The 21,416-nt window shown below is 46.9% G+C and overlaps 1 long non-coding RNA gene across 1 annotated transcript in view; it reads right to left on the reverse strand.

Annotated features, from left to right (window-relative positions):
* Positions 1-10,182, reverse strand: part of LOC141074141 (uncharacterized) — a 74,802-nt gene extending 64,620 nt beyond the window's left edge. The window contains exons 1-2 of the long non-coding RNA XR_012227136.1: positions 9,926-10,182; positions 5,403-5,485 (exon numbers count right to left, since the gene is read on the reverse strand). This is a non-coding gene — a long non-coding RNA (uncharacterized lncRNA). The remainder of the gene's footprint in view (positions 1-5,402; positions 5,486-9,925) is intronic.
* Positions 10,183-21,416: the final 11,234 nt, after the last annotated feature.

The following is a 21,416-nucleotide window of genomic DNA, read 5'->3' on the forward strand; positions in this document are numbered from 1 at the left end:
GACCTGGATCCTGTTGCCAGCCAATTACCGTATTTATTCTGGAAGAGTACTGGCAAATTCGGGTGAGATCCAGGCCTTGTTCATTTTCACAAAAGTAAGCCGGTCAACATTATCGGCGGATAGTCGCGTGCGACGGTCTGTTACCACACCACCTGCAGCACTAAAGACACGTTCCGATAATACACTGGCAGCAGGGCAAGCCAGCACCTCCAATGCATACTGGCTAAGCTCTGGCCATGTATCCAGCTTAGAGACCCAATACTTGAATGGGGAAGAGCCGTCTGGGAGAACACTAACAGGGCACGACAAGTAGTCTGTCACCATCTGACAGAAACGTTGCCTCCTGCTGACTGGAGCCGTCTGTGATGGTGTAGCCGTTTGTGGCGGTCCCACAAAACTTTTCCACATTTGGGCCATGCTGGCCTTGCCTTGTCCTGCGGCACTGCCTCTGCTACCTCTCTGTGCAGAGCTTCCTCCACTGCCTCTACCCACATGGCTGCTTTGAAAAGCACTACCAGCAACACTTGTGGGGGGAATGGAGAACATGATGGCCTGCACAAGTGTTTCTTGGTACTCCCGCATTTTTCGCTCCCGGTTCAACTGTGGTATGAGGCTTTGTAAGTTGTCCCGGTAGCGAGGATCTAGGAGGGTGTACACCCAATAATCAGCCGTGTGGAGAATGTTGGCGATGCGGCGGTCATTTAACAAGCACTGCAGCATGAAATCAACCATGTGCTGCAGACTGCCAACTGGACCGGAAACGCTGTCCCCAGCTTGAGGCAGCATCTCTGCCTGCTCAGCATCACCCCACCCTCGCTGTACACACTGATTACTAGAGCCTTGTGTACCTCCCTCCTCTGGAGAGATGTGTTCCTCCTCCTCCATTGACTCCTCGTCATCCTCCTCACTAAGTGTCCCCTGCCTGGGCCTTTGTGTGGAAGCACGTTGCGCAGACTTGCCAGAAACAGATGGCATTTCTGACTGCTCATCCTCGACCTCTTCAAAAACCTCCTCACTTAGTGCTTGTAAGGTTTTTTGAAGCAGACAGATGAGGGGGACAGTCATGCTGATTAGTGCATCATCTGCACTGGCCATCCGCGTGGAGTCATCGAAGGCACGCAAAACTTGGCAGATGTCCCTCATAGTGGCCCACTCAGTGGTGGTGAAGTGTGTCCGGCGCACAGTGCGACTTGTTTGCGCCTGATGCAGCTGGTACTCCATTACTGCTGCCTGCTGCTCACACAACCGCTCCAACATATGTAACATTGAATTCCACCTGGTGGGGAGGTCACATATGATGCGATGTTCTGGCAGGCGTTGCAGAGATGCAATGCGCGATCTTGCCATGCTGGAACGCCGCAAGTGAGCACACTCTAGGCGAACCTTGTGCAGCAGTGCATCAAGATCCGGATAGTCCCTCAGAAAGCTCTGCACGACCAAATTGAGTACGTGTGCCAGACATGGTATGTGAGTGAGGTTGCCTAGGCCCAGAGCTGCCACTAGATTTCGGCCATTGTCACTCACTACCAAACCTGGCTGGAGATTCGCTGGCACAAACCACACATCGCTCTCCTGCTTGATGGCATTCCAGAGCTCCTGTGCTGTGTGGCTCCGATTCCCCAAAGAAATTAATTTAAGGACGGCCTGTTGACGTTTGGCCACACCTGTGCTCATATCTGGCCTAACAGGCTCACGCAGTGCTGATTCCGAGGAACTAGAGTAGGAGGAGGACTCAATATGTACAGACTGCATTCCTGCAATCCTTGGAGTTGGCAGAATACATACAGAGCCACTCTCCAGATCTGTACCCGGCTCCACAACATTGACCCAATGGGCAGTGAGGGAAAGGTATCGTCCCTGTCCATGGCTACTGGTCCACGCATCGGTGGTCAGGTGGACCTTGCTACTGACGGCATTTAGTAGCGCATTTTTAATTTTTCCCTCCACATGCTTTTGCAGGGCAGGGACAGCTTGCCTGCTGAAATAAAAGCGGCTGGGCACATTGTATTGTGGAACTGCCAATGACATAAAGTTCCGGAATGTGTCAGTCTCCACCAGCCTGAATGACAGCATCTCAAGGGCCAGTAGTTTGGCAATGCCGGCATTCAGAGCCAGTGCTCGGGGATGGTTTGCCGAGTATGGCCGCTTTTTCTCCCATGCCTGTGCTATCGATTGCTGGTGAGTGGCCTGGGAGGGTGCTGATGACTGCGAACGTGGTTCAGTGGGTGGAATTTCACTGGGTCTCTGGACAACAGTGGCAGTGGTTCTTCCATGGCGTTCCAGTGAGGAAGCCGATCCAGCTGTGTGTGAGCTGGAGGAAGAGGCCCCAACACGAGCTGAAGAGGTGGTAGGTGCTGCTGAAGGTTGGCCTACATCTTCAGTGTGTCTGTGTAACTCCACCTCGTGCTGGGTACGCACATGTTTCCACATATTTGTGGTATTGAGGATGCTCACATTTTTCCCTCGTTTCACTTTCTGATGACACAGCTTGCATTTGACAAAGCAAATGTCATCTGCAACTGTGTCAAAAAAAGACCACGCACTGCAAGTCCTGGGAGCGCCCGTTTTGTGTTTTGGAAGAGGATTGCTCCTCACGGGTGCCAAAGTGGAGGCTACAGGCAACCAAGTCTGCCCCCGCCCTCTCCCTCCTCTTTTGGCCGTTCGGGGAATCTCTTCCTCAGAGCTGCTCCCACCACCTTCCTGTGGCTGACGCCATGATGGGTCAAGGACCTCATCATCTCCACTCCCCTCTTTAAGCACCGGCTGGTCCTGGGTTGTCTCGCCAGCACCGTACGCACCAGAAATTGGCAACTGAGTCTCATCATCATCTGATGCATACTGAGGTGTGCTGACCATAGGCACTGGCCCACCCGCCTCTTCAGATTCAGAGGGACAAAGCAGTTGCGCATCACTGCATACTCCCTCTTCTTCACGCTCTAGAATGCTGCTTGGCTGGCCACCTCTTTCCAAGCCAACAGATTCTGAGAACAGAAGTAAAGATTGAGATGGCTCCTGTCCAGGGCTCTCAGACTGCCTGGGCAATTTGGCAGGTGGTGAAGAGACAGATGGTTGCTCTTCAGTGCTCTGGCCTTGGGAGGATGCGGAAGTCATTGAAGTGGATGCGTTAGCTGCCATCCATCCGACAACGGCTTCAATTTGTTCGTCACGCAGCAGTGGGGTACGGCGAGGTCCTACAAAGCTGCGCATGAAGGACTGTTGCCTGGTAAAAGTGGGGGATGCCGGGTCACTGGTGGCCGCAGCAGATACCAAATCCCCACGTCCTCTCCCTGCTGAATCCCCCCGTCCTCTCCCTGCTGAAACTCCACGGCCACGACCACGTGCCTTACTCCCTGCCTTCTTCATCTTGGTAGACTGATAAAGATAGGCAGAAAAGTAAAAAAGGGGTGGCTTAGTGTTCTCATTCCTGAACACCTGCTAACCAGTATAAGAAACACTAATTTGGCTAAGAGTGTGTGTACTACACTTTAATGTGAGCTAATGTGGCCTAGACAACTGTAAAGTGGAGTGTTTGGTGAACTTTATTTCCTTTTTTTTTTTGGGTGGGGGGAAAGGAAAGGATGTGACCAAAGTTTGAAAGCTATAGTATCACAAACTTTTTGGAGCGATTACAATGCAGGAAGCTAACCTACAATGCAATTGATGAGGCTCCAAAAAATAGGGTGATACTAGCCTGGCTGGCCCTGAAGGGCACAAGCCAGCAAAAAGGCTCCTCTATCTAATCCTATATAGTGTTTGCAACCAACCAATGACAATGGATGCGGTTGGAAGCACACAAATATAGGAGCAAAAATCTGGCTAAATTTGCTGCAAAAAAAGGACTATGTATGAGGCAGTGACGCACGCTGAGCGGACTACAGCTAGCGGTGGCTGTAGAACACACTGCAACGTGAGCTGTACTCACACACAGACAGACCTATCAGACAGCCAAAAACAGTGCAGAGAAATGGGCTTTAGCACTGAAAGGCTGCTGAAAGGCTCCGCTGTCCACTCCTTTAGTGTTTGCAACCAACGTATATGGATACGTATGGAAGCACACTATACAGGAGAAAAAAAAAGCAGCAATAAAAGAAAAATGTGTATGAGGCAGAGACACACGCTGGCCGGCCTACAAGCAGACGTGCCTGCAGGACACACTACACAGCGTGGGTCTGCACTCACACAGTCCTTGCAGACAGCTGTGAAAACAGCGCTGCTAGGGAAAAGCAAGCTACAGTGGTGGTTTATGTAGCCTGGATAAAGCACAATATTGTTTTTAGAATCGCTATTTCTAACTGTCCCTCACAGTCTTCAACAGCAGCCTGTCCCTAACTGAATTCACAGCAGAGTGACCAGAAATGGCGGCTGCAGCGCTTTTTATAGTGCATCATGACTTCATTTCAGCAGCCAATCACAGCCATGCCAGTAGTTAACATGCCTACATGCCTAACAGGATATGCCCACACTTCTGAGGATCCCCATTGGCTGAATCAAATCGAGCGGGCTCCTAGCATTATGGGAACTTCCGATTCCGGTATTCGATATGAAAAAAAGTATCGGAACTAAGTATCGGAATTCCGATACAGCTAATATCGGCCGATACCCGATACTTGCGGTATCGGAATGCTCAACACTAGTAATGACCCATCCAGTTCCGAGATTAGCACAATCGGGCTAGCCCAGTCACTCCGGGATTCCTTAATTAATCCCAGCTGGAGCAATTGTTTTACCTCATTCGCGATGGCTTGTCTCCGGGCCTCGGGCACATGGTACAGTTTCATTTGTACCCTTACGTGAGGCTCGATGACAATGTCATGCTGGATGACAGAGGTACGACCGGGTAGACCCGAGAATACATCAGTATCAGTTACCGAGTTTACCAGCCCGGAAAAAGAAAGCCCGATCAGTTGTATCACGTGAATCTGTTGAAGGCATGGAAGGACTGGGAGTGTATGCTTATGAAGGTGACTCCCACCTACCATCTGGTGACTGGCCCGGACTGAGGGAGAGGTAAAAATAGGAGACACCCTCTCAAAACAGCAGCGCTGAGAGGTCCAGAAATTGATACAAGGGAATACTGTATCCTGTTTCCCCCTCGGGGTGAGTAATAAATAAGGATTGCTGTGTGGAGAGAGCGCTGTCCCAGCCTCTCTGCTGATCTTCCGTCCTGCCGTGCCATCATGGCTCTCGCTGGGTCTGGGTGCTTGCGGCGTGTGTTGTTGCCGACAAGGACCTGTGTGACATGATAGAGGTCAGCACGGAGTATCGAACGGACTCGTGACGTTACAGAGGTCCTTGTCTCTACTTACTACTCACCCCAAGGGGAAACAGGATACAGGCACGGGAACTTGACATGCACACAGAAACCCAGTACTACGTAGTATCATCCTGCTCCACCTACTCACTGCAACTTGTGGATTATCCTCCACGCTTGGTGCATCCTGATGCAAAATAATTCTATGAGTCTGCAATCTCCAGTATATTGATCCTAAATTGGAACAATGAAAATTGGTTTTAATGCAGGTTGACTCCCACATACTGTATGTCTTAGTGCTTAATAATTTATATACGGGGACATCTACTCCTCACACATTATAATGACATGCTTAGTTTTAAGGGCACTGTGCCAGAATGTGCTAGAGAAGACTAGAGAAGGGGGAATCTGGAGAGAAGATCTGTGGATGTGAAAAGTCATAATAGCATCAGGATCAGATGGAGGCAGAAAGAAAGAAACAACTCAGTCAGAGAAGATGTCACCTATAAGGTACTTGGATGTAAATGTTTACTTGCTGTTATGATACGGACTACGTCTCATCAGTACTGAGATTTCAGTATGGTCTGCAGTCTGATAAAGACTGATAACTCCCAGCAACTCCTTACTATTGTTAAGGACATACTGAGAGTTGTATGTTCATGAGATACAAATGTATAAGGGCCCTACTTGACATTACACTCAATTGCTGTGCTAAGTTTGGCGATGTATTCATGTACTGATGGTGGTTCCGGTGTCGTATACACATACTGGTGTTATATTTATTTACTGAAGTTGGTTCTCGTGATGTAGTCATATAATGATTGAGGTTCTGATGTTGCATTAATGTACTGATAGTGGATCTGGTGAGATATTCATATACTGATGGTAGGTCTAGGTGATGTGTACAATGTACTGGTGTTGAATTTACTTACTAATGGTTGTTCTCGTGATATATTGATGAATTGATTGAGGTTCTGGTGACTCATTAATGTACTGATGGTGGTTTGGTGCTGTATTCATGTACTGATGGTGGTTTTAGTGACCTATTTATTTACTAATTATTGTTCTGGTGCTGTATTTATGTACTATCAATGGCTCTGGTTTTCTATTTATGTACTGATAATGATTTTGGTTTTTATATTAATGTACTGTTGATGGTTCTGGTGATTAATACAGCACTAGAACCAACATCACTACATGAATACATGACGAGAGCCATCAGTAGTTTATGAATGCAGCATCAGAAAGCCATCTCTACATGAATACATCAAAGAACCACTATCATTGCAGGAATATGGCTCCAGAACCACCATCAGTTTTGTTGCTAACTCTATTTGTCACATGGTAGACATAAATTTCATCATAGGTATGCCTTTATCTATAATGGGGTCTGTTTAGATCCCATTAAGGAATCCACCAAATGCTGGACACATTAATTGAAACCAATTGGCCATCATTATAGTCAAGTTATATTAATTTCCATGACTGTTCTTGAGCCTAACATTTAAATATATCTCTATTTGTCCATGCTATTGTGTAAATTATTCCCAAACAATGATTTATTCTATAGCTAACTTTTAAAACACATTCCTTGTTGAGCCTCACCCCTAAAGTAAATATTTTTTTTTACTTTTGATGGTAAGCTTGTTACCTGACCTATCGGAGGGGCAAGGGGGTGCATTAGGGCTTCTTTTACTTTCATTTCTGACCCATTCCTTTGCTTGGAAGATAAGGGTTTATCAGGTAGGGGGCGCGCAGGGATGGCTCCACGTTTTCATGGGCCCAGGGCTAAATAGTCTCAGTGGGCCCTTTTAACACATACTATAATTCATGATACACAGATAAGAAATATAGGTATTGTACAACGCTAAAGATTTCACTTTCTTCTTCCATTATGTGAGTGATATTTATTGTAAATTTTACAATCGCTCAGAAACCATTTAATTCTCACTATGCACAGTGTGTGTGCTTTGGGAATTTAAAAGTTTGCAGTCACACAGAGTGACTACAGACTTTTCATTTTAGACCGGACAGTATAGTCCTCCATACAGTATTATGGGCACTACATAGTCTGCCATACAGTATTATGGGCAGCACATATTTGTCCATATTGTATAATGTGCCCTATATATTGCTCCATACAGTATAATGGGCACCACATAGTGATCTATACATTGTAATAGGGCCCATATATTTCTCCATACAGTATAATGGACCCCATATATTGCTCCATACAGCATTATGGGCCCCATGTATTGTTCAATACATTATAATTAGCCCCATATAATGCTCCATACAATATTATATGCCCTATATAATGCTCCATACAGAATAATGGGCTCCATATAATGGTTTATACAGTGTAATTAGCTCTGTATAATGCTCCATACAGAGTAATGGACCCCATATAATGCTCCATACAGAATAATGGGGAACTATATATTGCTCCATACAGTATAATGTGTAACGGAAGTGGTGGAACCATTGTGCCATGGTCCGAGGAGAGCCTGGAGGGGCGTCAGTAGGTGAGCACCTGACTCTTCACTAGAGCCCCTGATGGTGGGTTTAGGCTTGGCCCCTGTTGAACTTCAGGTGCTACACCATGACAGACCTCGTACATGCGGCAGCTGACCCCCAGGGAACAGGTAGTGGAACAGCCCAGTATGAGAGTACAGTTGATTCAGGAAGGCACGGCAGGAACACAGGAACCATAGGATTCAGGTGGGTACAGCTGGTATGCAAATAGGCACTGACAGATATGGTCTGGTACAGCTGGTATACAGATAGACATTGGCAGATGCAGACTGGTATGACTGGTATAAAGATAGACACTGGCAGGTGCAGACTGGTACGGCTGGTATACAGATAAGCACTTGCAGGTGCGGGCTGGTAAAACTAAAGTTCAGGGAAACAAGGCAAATACAGTCACACAAGTACTGGTCAGGTAGACTGACTGGCAAGCAGTGAGGACCTGACAACAAGCAAATATACAAGGGCCTAATTAAACACATTCAGGTGAAGGTGCCAATAATAATAAGTGTCTCCCGCCATTGACTGAAGACACTTTAGGATGGCACACAATCCTTTTAAGGCTGTGAGTGCACGCACAATCATGACCTAAGCACAGTGCTTGGGGATCTGCGTGTCATGTGCAGATCTCTGGCAGCTGTGCGGGCTGGGGGAACATGGCGATGAGAGAATTGGCATCCCGGCCAAGCGAGGAGAGATGCATGCAGGGACGCCGGGCTACATAATGGGTCCCATATATTGCACCATACAGTTATATGGGCCCAATATAATTCTCCATAAAAAATAGTGGGCCCTATATATTGCTCCATTCAGAATAATGGGCCTCATACAATGCTCCATACAGTATAACGGCCCATATAATTCTCCATAGAGTATATATTGGCACCATGTATTGCACCATATAGTGTAATGGACCCCATATATTGCTCCATACAGTATAATGGGCACCACATAGTGATCCATAGAGTATAATAGGCACCATATAATGATATAATGCACCATACAATATAATACCTCTATATATTACTCCATACTGTATAATGGGCCCCTTATAATGATATAATGCACCATACAGTATAATAGCCCAATATATTACTCCATACATTATAATGGCCCCCATATATTACTCCAAACAGTATAATGGGCCCCATATATTGCTCCACACAGTATAATGTGCCCCATATAATGATATAATGCACCATACATTATAATACCTCTATATATTACTCCATACAGTATAATGGGCCCCATATATTGTTCCATACAGCATAATGGGCTCCATATAATGTCTCATAGTGTATAATGACCCTATATATTTATCCATACAGTATAATGGGCCCCATATAATGATATAATGCACTATACAGTATAATAGGCCAGTATACTGCTCCATACATTATAATGACCCCCATATATTACTCCAAACAGTATAATGGGCCCCATATATTGCTCCACACAGTATAATGGACCCCATCTATTACTCCACACAGTATAATGGGCCCCATATAATGCTCCCTACATAAAACAATAATCAAATGCCTCTTGCGTTCCCTTCTGCTCTTGTCTCTTCAGTGTCTTCTGACTCTGCATTGCTTAGCACAGCGGAAGCGTTGTAGTGAAGTCAATGCATCTTCTGCCGTGACACGTCACAGAGAGTCAGAAGACAGTGAAGAGACTGGAGCATCGGGGAACAGGGAGAGGTGAGTATTTGAGGGGCTGGGGTGGTGCCAGCACTAGGAGCAGGCTCCCCCTACTCGTGGTTCCTATAGCGTGCTAGAGTCCCAGACAGCGAGTGGACCCCTGACGGTTGTCTAGGGCCCTGGCACCTGCCTTGGTGCATCAGGTTTTGATGCTCCCCCTGGGGAGGGGGCACCATAAGCTTCCTCTGCCTAGGTCACCAAAAAATGTTGTCCATCCCTGAATGCAATTGTCTGAACGGAGCCCTTATCACACTGTAACACAGTAAGTTACGATTCAGCTAAAATATCTGTACTTTTGTCATTGCAAAAAGAGTAATTTGCATTTGCCAATCCAAAATGCAAAGTCTTCACTAATCCTTATAACCCAGCTAGCAACATGTGCTGCAATCATTTGTATTAATTTTTTAATAACATCTTCTGGTTAAATACACCCGAGTTCACTCACCGTCAGTATTCACCAGGCAACAGACAATTTTTCAATAAACGCTAGTATTTATTAAATCAGCCTTTCTGAACTTTATCCAAGGATCCAAAAGGCAGCAGATTAGGCTGGCGCAATAGGAATCAAATGGTAAAAAAAACAAATCTCGCCATGCTTTTAAATGTTTTTCCAGGACTGAAGTAAGAAAAAAAATTAAAAAAAGCCCATTGCTGTTTGTTTTTGCTTGTGTTGGCTTTTAAAATGCAAGAGGGTGAGATTTGGACTGCTATACCCTTCACAGCTTGCTTATATACACAGCACCGTGACCTTTGCCTCTTGCTGAGAGCAGCTGCCTTGCAATTGTATTACTGTGCTGGAGTTCAGACTTTGTAATGGCTTGCAAAACATTTTGCAAAGGGTGACCTATCGGAGAGCTTGTTACATGAAGCTCTTAAGCTGCAGAAAATGTCAGGCGGCTCTTAATGCAGACTACTTGAGATGTTGGCTGCGGTTAGGGTCTGAGGTTCCTGTGGACGTCTGTTACCGACCCTCTGTTGAATTTTCTTTCTTCGAAAGGTGGGAAGCTTGTCATTAATGAACGTGATGTGAGCTATCAATCAGAGAATGTCATGTTTCATTAAAACAGCTGCCCAAGTCTTGATTAGGAAAAGGAACATATTTATTCACCAAATGTCTTGAAGACAAGTTTGATATTTGATGGTATTTTTTCAAGATCTGGATTTTTTTAATGCATGTCCATCATTATAATGTACTTCAGGCAATTTAAATGAAACAGAAAAACATATTTCATCTCATAATATGTAATCCCATTGTTAACATCTTACTACTATTTAAACCATAGTCTGTATATTATGTGCTTAGTTATAATTGTGATGGGTAATGCTAAGTAGTCCTATGCAAATCCATCGACAAATTCAGAGGAAAATGAGACAACATAGCAAAGATTAAAATAGGACCTTTTTTGGTGCTTGTTGACATCTACACACTCCTCGGCTCGTTTTTCACACCAGTCTTTATGAGGAACAGGGTGGAATGCAAGGTGTTTCATTCATTGAAGGGGTTGTCTTAACCTATTAGTGTGTAGTCACTCTATTTGGCTGCAGACTTGTAATCCTCTCATCTTGTTCACTGCATGCTGTAAGGATTCTCCAGTGCCGGTGCCTGGATTTGGCACGTGACCACATGTATGAGATATGCATACTTTCAGCCACATTCCGACTAGACTGTTTCTGGCCTCGCTTCAACACACTTGCATTTAGTGAGTCTGCACACGTCTAGCTGGAATGTGGCCCGGAGTAGGCATTGTGCATATTTGCAGTCTCATGACCGCTCACTTCTGACAATCCTCCCAGCAAATAGTACGCACAATGTAAGGATTCACAAGTCTGCAGTCATATAGAGTGTCTGTAGACTTTTAGGTTAAGACCGGACAACCCCTTTATGAGGTGCACACTCCTTAAAGGGAATCTGTCACCTTATTTTTCGCCTATCAGCTGCCGGCACCGCCATCAGGGGCTTATATACAGGATTCTGTAATGCTGTAGATAAGCTCCCGATGTAACCTGAAAGATCATAGAAAACGGTGAGGTCCTCTTCTTTGCTGCGTGTCGTGGCTCCTGCGCAGGCGCATTGCTCTGCCCTGTTGAGGGAAGAGCAGAGTCCTGCAGTGCGCAGGCGCCAGGAGAGGTCTGGCTCCTGTGCACTGCAGTATTCTGCTCTGCCCTCAACAGGGCAGAGCAGTGCACCTGCACAGGAGCCATGACAGGCAGCAAAGAAGATGTCACCGTTAGAAGATGGGAGGCGCCGGATCGCAAAATCCATCGGACCAAGACCGGACCGCCCCTTGGTGAGTATAATATAACTCATTTTTCTTATCTTTCAGGTTACATCGGGGGGGGGGGGGGGCTTATCTGCAACATTACAGAATGCTGTAGATAAGCGCCTGATGTCGGTGCCGGCAGCTGATAGGTGAAAAATAGGGTGACAGATTCCCTTTAAAGAATAATTCTAGATGGATAGTGGTATGGGCTGCTCTGTGAGCCTCACCACAGGCTTGTGTTGAGCAAAAATGTTATGACTTCCTGGCATAAAATTTTTGATAATTTGGGGACCTAATATACTGAGACAGCAGGACATAAATTTATTTTCCCCTTTCATCTTCCTGTACAAAACAGTTGTCTCTATATAAAAATAATAGTATTAACAATTACTCACCCTCCCAGGTCTAGTGCTGTGTCTCCACCATTGCTCCAATGATTGTTTATAGACTGCGTAGTGGTGACATCACTTCAGCAGCGCTGCAGCAAATCACTATGCTCAGTGGTTTTTCTAATGTAACCCAGTGATTTGCTGTAGAGTTGACCTGACATCACTGCTACAACCTGTAGATAATAACTGCATCGGGGGATATAGCATTCAGCTGGGGGAGCGTTAACAGAAATAAACACTTGAAATAGATGACTCTATATAATTTATGAGTTTCACTTTTTGTATTGAAGAACTGAAATACATTAACTTTTTGATGATATAATAATTTTGTGAGATACACCTGTATATGAGAGGCTGCTGATAAGTCTTTGGCTTTGTGACCTTTTTTTGTTTCTATGGTAACATGGTAACAAAAATTACATCACATAAAGAATATTACAACACATGAAAGCCTTATGTGTTTAATATAGGTTTCAAAATGTTGTGTTTTTAGCTTATGGCAACAGTGTTCTACAACATGGCGGAGTCTAATGCGATATTCACAGCAAATGAGAGCAGAGGAGTGACAAAATTCTTGTTTCTGCAAGGGAAGTCTGCAAAGGATATTCATGGTGATATGTCGCAGACATTGGGGGATCAATGCCCTTCATATTCTACAGTTACTGGGTTGCCGAATTTAAAACAGGCCACTTCAGCACCAACAATGAGAAACATCCTGGATGACCGAGAGTGGTTGTTGTTTCAGAGATCGTGGATGCTGTGCACAACCTCATACTGGAGAATTGGCGAATTTCAGCTAAAGCAATAGCAGACATCATTGGGATTTCCCGTGAACGTGTTTGTGTAATTATCCATGAACATTTGGACATGAAGAAGCTATCTACAAAGTGGGTCCCCAAATGTTTAACAACAGATCAGAAAAGCATGCGAGTGAAAACTTCCCGGTCCATTTGTCAGCATTTCCAGACTGATAAGAACTTCCTGGTCACTATGTACGAGATCTGGATTTATTTGTATGACTCTGAAACCAAGAAGCAGTCAAAAGAGTGGAGGCACATTGGTTTTTCTAGTCCAAAGAAGTTCAGGGTGCAAAAATCAGCCACTAAGGTAATAAGGAGGCCGTGCTGCTAGTGGACTACCTTCAGAAAGGTTCCACCATCAATGAAAGGTATTACATTGAACTTTTGATCCAATTGAAGGCAGCTCTGAAGGCTAAAAGGCGCAGCAAGCTGTCCAAAGGAATCTTGTTCCTGTAAAACAACACCTCTGCTCACACTGCACAAGCGACCAAAACAAAACTGGGGGAACTGGGCTTCCAGCTGGGTGACCACCCAAATTTTTCACCAGATCTAGCTCACTCCGACTATTAACTGTTTACAAACCTGAAGAAACACCTCAAGGGTACCAAATTTCAAACCATTTCTGAAGAAATGGCTGTTACGGATGCCTGGTTTGAGGCACAACCGAAATCCTTCTTTTTGTAAGGCTTACAGAACTTGGAATACCAATGTAAGAAGTGTGTTGACATAAGTGGAGAGTATGTGGAATAATTGTAAAATTTCATCTTCCTATCTCGTTTCTTTTGGGGTAAAGCCAAAGACTTATCAGCAGCTCCTTGTATGTACGGTACACTGTATAAAGTATAGCAGTGATGCAGTTCAATAAATAAATTTTTGTACTTTTTTCTATGCAAAAACAAAAAAGTACAAAAAGGGAAAAAAAAAAGGGAAATTCAGCTGGAGAGAAAGCTGACAGTTGGGAGTGGAGAGTTGTCATGGTAACAGGAGTCAGTTGGAGGAGGAGTCAGGAAGAAAAGTCAGTTTTGTGTAGGGGACTGAAGGAGTGAGGAGCTCGTCCCAGGACTGGAGAGTAAAGTGGAGTGAAGAAAGGGTCAGGTGGAGGGACCAGGTCACAGTAGGGAACCGACCCCAGACTAGTGGAGAAACTGAGGAGTCATCTATCAAACCGGAGGCTGTAGTATCTGTATGTGCGACAGCCAAATCCGCATACATTCACTGAAAAGGCAGCCAGACAGGATCAAGGGGACCCAAAGAACATCGCCCGACTTGATCTTAGGCTGCAGGCTTCGGACACTATGTGTGAGGTGCAGGGCAGGAGAGGTGGGAGCCAGCGCAGTGAAATGGCCAGGAAAGGAACATCAGAAGAGGGGTTCTGGTACAGTGTACCCCAAATTACCTGAGAGCTGGCTGGACCCCCAAGCCGGAGGACACAGCACTGGGTTGGGGATTGTATAAGGAAGAACTGTGAGTAAAAGTGTGAAGACTGCAGTCCACTGTGTCCTCCGGTTTATTTACAGCGTTACCTGTCCTGCACTACAACCATTACCATCACCTTTTACGCCATAACTGCCCTTGGGCCTAGCTCTACCTGTGGAGAACTGTACCAACTCTGCTGCGTCACGAACTGCCGCAGTGGATCTGAATTGCAGCGTCGAACATATTATCATTGCCGAACACCACGGGTAGCGTCACAAAATATTCCACTATAAACTTCCCCCTTCATAATTTTATTGCACACCCAGGGCCACAGACCGGGTCACTGCTGCCGTGACATTTCCTCTGAAGAACCATCTGATCCAGTACCGAGTACCCCCGGTACCGAGTACCCCCGGCCCGAGTGGGTGCTGCAACTATCTCCAAAAATTCAGCTACTATACTGTTACCATCTGGGGGCAAGGGAGCTAAACTGGAATCTTTTGCAGATAAATATTTGTGAAAGACCAAACTGCTTCAGGTAAAATCTAATGCAGATACTCCTGAAATTACTTGTGGCACACACTTCCAACTGTTGCTCCTCTCATTCCCTATAGCCATATGTGCTTGTCTCCTTATTGCCTATTCCCCTTTTTCACAGTGCTTTTCCAAAATGTTCAGTACAGGCAATTCTCCATGTCATGGGGAGACTTTATCTACTTTCCGTGTCAATCTCATGGCAACTCAGGCTTCTCTGTTCTCTTTCCCTTAGCTAATAGCTGCTGTCAATATAAAACATAGGACAAGTGAATAGACAGGCACTCAGGCACAATAGGAAATGGAGAACAGGACTTCAGTGGCTTAGTGACAAAAGATCATCTCCATGATTACATGATTTAGTGACATGGTTTATAGGGAATCTATCACCCCCTGAGACGTATATTACCTATTAATATGGGCATACAGGTAATACAATGGTTAAACCTTTCTTACCTGTATGCCTCATATTAACAGTCTTGTTGAGAAATGTTGTATTCTTTCTGTATTGTGATAAAACACTCCGGTTATCGCCTTTGCTGGGGTCAAAGGTCACGTGCGTTCAGCATAAAACTCAGGCGCAGAGCTGGGATTCGGGTATAACTGACTCTGGGTCAGGTTTATTAATGGTGAAAGCAATGCATAAAAGAAATAAAACATTAAACAAATCCTTGCCTGTCCGGCACTAACTAAACAAAGTACAACCTAACTACCAACTGGCGGGCTTCTCCCATCCAGCCAAACCACAGTTGCAGTGGGCACTGCTTCCACTCACGTGTGTCTCTCACACAGACAGGCTCTCTGTGTTCCCAGGCTGAGACCCTCACACAACCACCTTGCATCCTTTTATATCCACCTCCCAATATTCATTAGCAAGCAGGTGTGATACTGACCAGACTAGGCCACATAGGAAAGGAATCTGGGCGAGATATACCTGCCCTCATCCACTATTCCCACATGATTCTCACATATCCCCCCCTCTGCTCAGACCACTCTGGTCGAGCAATGACACCCGCCAAACAGTGCACTCGGGACAGGGCATCTGCATTCCCCATCTGTACCCCTGGGCGGTGCTCCACCGTAAAAGTGTAGGCCTGCAGGGCAAGGAACCACCGGGTCACCCGGCTATTCCGTTCCTTGTTCAAGTGCATCCACTTGAGAGGGGCATGGTCAGTGATTAGCCTGAACTTTCGGCCCACCAGGTAATATTTGAGGGCCTCTAGAGCCCACTTAATGGCGAGGCACTCTTTTTCTACGACGGCATACCTTTGCTCGTGTTTATTCAGCTTCCTGCTGAGATAGAGGACTGGGTGTTCCACTCCGTCCCTCACTTGTGAGAGTACGGCCCCGATACCAGTATCAGAGGCATCCGTTTGTACCACAAACTCGCTGCGGAAGTCTGGAGTCACCAGTACGGGCTGAGAGCAAAGTGCCCGTTTTAGGCTATGGAAGGCTTCTTCAGCCGCTAAACTCCATTTAATCATGACGGAGTCTTTCCCTTTTGTAAGATCCGTCAGGGGGGTAGCGATGGCTGCAAAATTGGGTATGAACCGGCGATAATAGCCGGCGATCCCCAGGAAGTCTTGCACCTGCTTCTTGTTGACAGGTTGTGGCCAGTCCTGAACCGCCTGAATCTTATCAACCTGGGGTTTAACAACACCCCTCCCAATTACATACCCCAAATACCAGGCTTCTTCAAGCCCGATGTGACATTTCTTGGGGTTCACGGTTAGACCTGCCTCCCACAGGTCGTCAATCACAGCTTGTACTTTCTGGAGATGAGTCTCCCAGTCCAAGCTGTAAATGACAATGTCATCCAAATAGGCCGAAGCATACCGCCTATGTGGCCTCAAGACTCGATCCATCCGTCTCTGGAAGGTCGCCGGTGCCCGTGCAGTCCAAACGGCATATACACATACTGAAATAAACCTTCCGGCGTAGCAAATGCCGTCTTTTCTCTGGCAGCCTCAGCCAGAGGGATCTGCCAATACCCCTTTGTTAGGTCTAGGGTCGTAATTTACCGGGCTTTTCCTAACCGATCTATTAACTCGTCGACCCGGGGCATGGGGTAGGCATCAAATTTTGAGACCGCATTCAGTTTCCTGAAGTCATTGCAGAACCGGATGGTGCCGTCCGGTTTAGGAATTTGCACAATCGGGCTGGACCACGCACTGTGCGATTCCTCAATGACTCCTAACTCTAACACTGCCTTCACTTCTCGGGAAACGGCTTCACGGCGCTTCCGGGATTCGGTAGGGCTTTACGTGAACTGTGACACCAGGTTCCGTTACGATGTCATGTTTCATTAGCATAGTCTGCCCGGGTTTTTCTGAGAAAAACTTTTGGTTGTGAAGTAGAAACTGCCTGACTTCAGTCTTTTGCCGCTCCGAGAGAGTCTCTGCAACCCGTACCTCCGGTACGGTATGCAAGCACACGGGACGGGCCAGCTCCGCTGACAAGGCAGACCGATCTTTCCAGGGTTTTATCAGATTTACATGATAAATCTGTTCAGGTTTTCGTTTACCTGCCTGGTATACTTTGTAGTTTACTTCACCAACTCTTTCCTTAATCTCAAAGGGGCCCCGCCACTTTGCCAGGAACTTACTGTCCACCGTGGGGACCAGGATCAACACCCTATCTCCGGGTGCAAACGTACGGATCTTGGCGCCCCTTATCATAGATTCTTTTTTGGGCTCCTTGAGCCTGTATCATGTGTTCTTTGATGATAGGGATAACAGCCGCAATACGGTCCTGCATTTGTGTGACGTGATCTATCACTGTTTTAAACGGAGTGACCTGACCCTCCCAGGTTTCTTTTGCAACGTCTAACAGTCCGCGAGGACGTCGGGCGTACAATAACTCGAAAGGCGAGAATCCTGTGGAAGACTGGGGTACTTCCCTGATGGCAAAAAGCAAATATGGAAGTAAATAGTCCCAGTTCTTCCCATCCTTGTCTATCACCTTTCTCAGCATCTGCTTCAGAGTTTTATTGAACCGTTCGACCAACCCGTCTGTTTGAGGGTGATACACGGATGTGCGTAACGGTTCGATTTGTAACAATCGGCAGAGCTCCTTCATTACCCTGGACATAAAGGGGGTCCCCTGGTCGGTGAGTATCTGTTTTGGTATACCAACCCGACTAAACACATGCACCAGTTCCTTGGCAATCGTCTTGGTGGCCGTGTTACGCAAAGGGATGGCCTCCGGGTAACGAGTGGCATAATCCAAGATGACCAGGATATGTTGGTGTCCACGTGCAGACCGTGGAAGGGGCCCAACTAAATCCATCCCAATCCTCTCAAACGGGACTTCAATAATAGGTAGGGGTACCAAAGGGCTACAGAACCGGGGCTTAGGTGCAGAGGCTTGGCAGTCAGGACAAGACTCACAATATACTCGAATATCGTGATGCATGCCTGGCCAAACAAAACAGTGTAATTTCCTTTCGGTGGTTTTCTGGACTCCCAGGTGACCTCCCATCACATGTCCGTGGGCCAGGTCCAGCACCTGCCGCCGGTAGGGTTTTGGCACGACTAATAGTTGCACCGTATCTTCCCCCTTTTTCTCTATCTGATAGAGTAAATCATTCTCCAGAACCATGTAAGGATATGCCAGCCTAGAGCCAGGTTCTACGGGTACCCCATTTATCACTTTTACATTTGTCCTAGCCTGAGAAAGGGTAGAATCCTTTATTTGCTTGCTTTAGAAGTCATCTTTCTGAGCTTCTAAATCCGGCAAACGGGGAGGTGGACGGCTGTCGGCCTCCTCCTCTTCCCCGGTCTCCTCCGTATCACCCGCCATGACTGAAAACGGGAACGGCAGGTCATTTCCCGCAGACTCTTCTCCAGAGTCTTCCGGAGAGACCTCTTCCAGGGGTTCGGGACCCACACGTGCCCTGGGAGAAGAATCATGTACACTATTACCCAAAGGCATCAACTGATTCTCCCACAATTGCCAGAAGTGGGGAAAATCCCGGCCCAGGATAACATCATGCAATAACGCCGGGACGAGTCCCACTTTATGTTGCACAGACCCATAGGAAGTAGTAATGCATATGACCGTGGTGAGGTACGAACAGGTGTCTCCATGCACACATGTTACAGAAAATTTGTCTGATGGTCCAGTCGGGGCTGACACCAGACTGGCCTTCACCAGAGTCACCACACTTCCCGAGTCTAACAATGCCACCACATTTTTGCCATCAACAGTTAAACCACACAAGTGTTTTTCCACATCCTTTTGACCGGCATTCACACTCACTACCCGTGCAACCATAGACATGCGGTTTCTAGAGTCTGTGACGTCGCACTGCATGGGTTCAGTAGTGACCGGACAGTTCGCAGCAATATGTCCCATCTCTTGGCAGCGGAAACACCTAATGGGCCCCTTGCTTTGACCATAGTTCGTTACTCTCGGCCTCGCAGTGCGGGCAGTCCCGTTTTCCTCCCCCACTGTCTTAGGGATTTTTCCATCTCCCCTACTCCCTGGAACAGTCTTACCGGTTCCACGTGGAGATGATGAAGAACGAGGTGGGGTAGCGTCGTCTCGGAGTCCTTCCGCCACGGAGTAACGTTCAACCAGATCCACCAGTTGATCTGCCGTCGTAGGATTTCCATGACTTCCTCAGGGCTGGCGGTAGAGCTCTCAGGTACTTGTCCATGACGACTCTCTGGATTATCTCTGGCGCTGTCAGCACCTCGGGTTGTAGCCACTTCTTCGTCACGTGGACCAGGTCGAACATCTGTGACCGCGGTGGTTTATCCGGCTGATAAGTCCATTGATGCACTCTCTGTGCACGGACAGCGGTCGTCACTCCCAGCCGGGCCAAGATCTCGGCTTTCAATTTGTCAAAGTCCTGCGCGGCTTCAGGCTCTAAGTCATAGTAAGCCTTTTGGGCCTCACCGGAAAGAAACGGGGCAATTAGGCCGGCCCACCGTGCCTTCGGCCATTTTTCTCGTACCGCCGTCCGTTCAAACGTGGTCAGGTATGCCTCGACGTCATCTTCGGTCGTCATCTTCTGCCAGTACCGACTCACGTGAATCACTCTCGACTCGGCTTCCAGGTTAACCTCATGTAGGCTTGCCAGGCGCTGTGCCACCTGCTGGAGAAGGGAACGATCGGTAGCTGTCATGTCCACCAACTCCTTCAGCTGGGCCATCATCACCCGATTAGCTTCTTGCTGGACAGCGGTGGACTGTACCAGCGCTTTCACCACGTCCTCCATGCTCATGCTTGCAACGTGATGCCCGCGTTCTCCACCACAATGTGATAAAACACTCCGGGATCGCCTTTGCTGGGGTCAAAGGTCACGTGCGTTCAGCATAAAACTCAGGCGCAGAGCTGGGATTCGGGTATAACTGACTCTGGGTCAGGTTTATTAATGGTGAAAGCAATGCATAAAAGAAATAAAACATAAAACAAATCCTTGCCTGTCCGGCACTAACTAAACAAAGTACAACCTAACTACCAACTGGCGGGCTTCTCCCATCCAGCCAAACCACAGTTGCAGTGGGCACTGCTTCCACTCACGTGTGTCTCTCACACAGACAGGCTCTCTGTGTTCCCAGGCTGAGACCCTCACACAACCACCTTGCATCCTTTTATATCCACCTCCCATTATTCATTAGCAAGCAGGTGTGATACTGACCAGACTAGGCCACATAGGAAAGGAATCTGGGCGAGATATACCTGACCTCATCCACTATTCCCACATGATTCTCACAGTATGCTAATGATTTCTTCCTGGCTTGCAGAATATTATAATACTACCCTCCTCCCATGCAAGTCAGTTATGGCCCTGGAATTCCACGCCTGTGCCAGGCACTCCCTCAAAAATCCATATCTCTTCCTACGTTCTATAAGCATTGCATTCAGGGATCTTCTATGCAGACGAGTCACTGTATCCTCCGGCGTGCGTGCTGATAAGGTGCTCTCCCCACTTCCATCCTGCATAGTCATCACTAGAAACCATGTGTATAGTGATGACTATGCGGGGAGGAAGTGGGGAGACCACCTTATCAGCACGTGCATCGGAGGTCACAAGAGCAAAAGCTGCCTGCGCAGAAGATCCCTGAATACAGCGCCCACAGAAGCGAGGATGAGGTATGTATTTCGGAGGGAATGCAGGGCACAGGCGCAGGATTCCAAGGCCATTACTGATGTGCATGGGAGGGTGGTAGTATTACAGTGAAGACAGCAGGCAGGGATTTCTTCCAGGCACCGCACGCCCCAAAGCCTGGAAGAAATCATTAACATAAAGAAAGAATTTAAAATTTCTCAGCAACAGGACCATTAATATGAGGCAGACATTTAAGACGAGTGTGGCGCCCCTGAGGCTCAGTCGCCACAGAGGTACTGCACCTTCTCCTAAGTTGTAGTGCCCCACCACCTAGGTAAGTTGGGGGCTCCTTTCTACACTCCAACACTCACATCCCACACAACAGGGTAGTTCTGCATAACCACATTGCGGCTCAGTGCTTAGAGAGTAGCAGAGCACCTCTGGTGGTTCCCTGCATGGAACACTGGATGTGCTGGGA

This window comes from Dendrobates tinctorius, unplaced genomic scaffold, assembly GCF_039654945.1.
Source record: "Dendrobates tinctorius isolate UK_male_01 unplaced genomic scaffold, ASM3965494v1 ptg000326l, whole genome shotgun sequence".
NCBI lineage: Eukaryota > Metazoa > Chordata > Amphibia > Anura > Dendrobatidae > Dendrobates > Dendrobates tinctorius.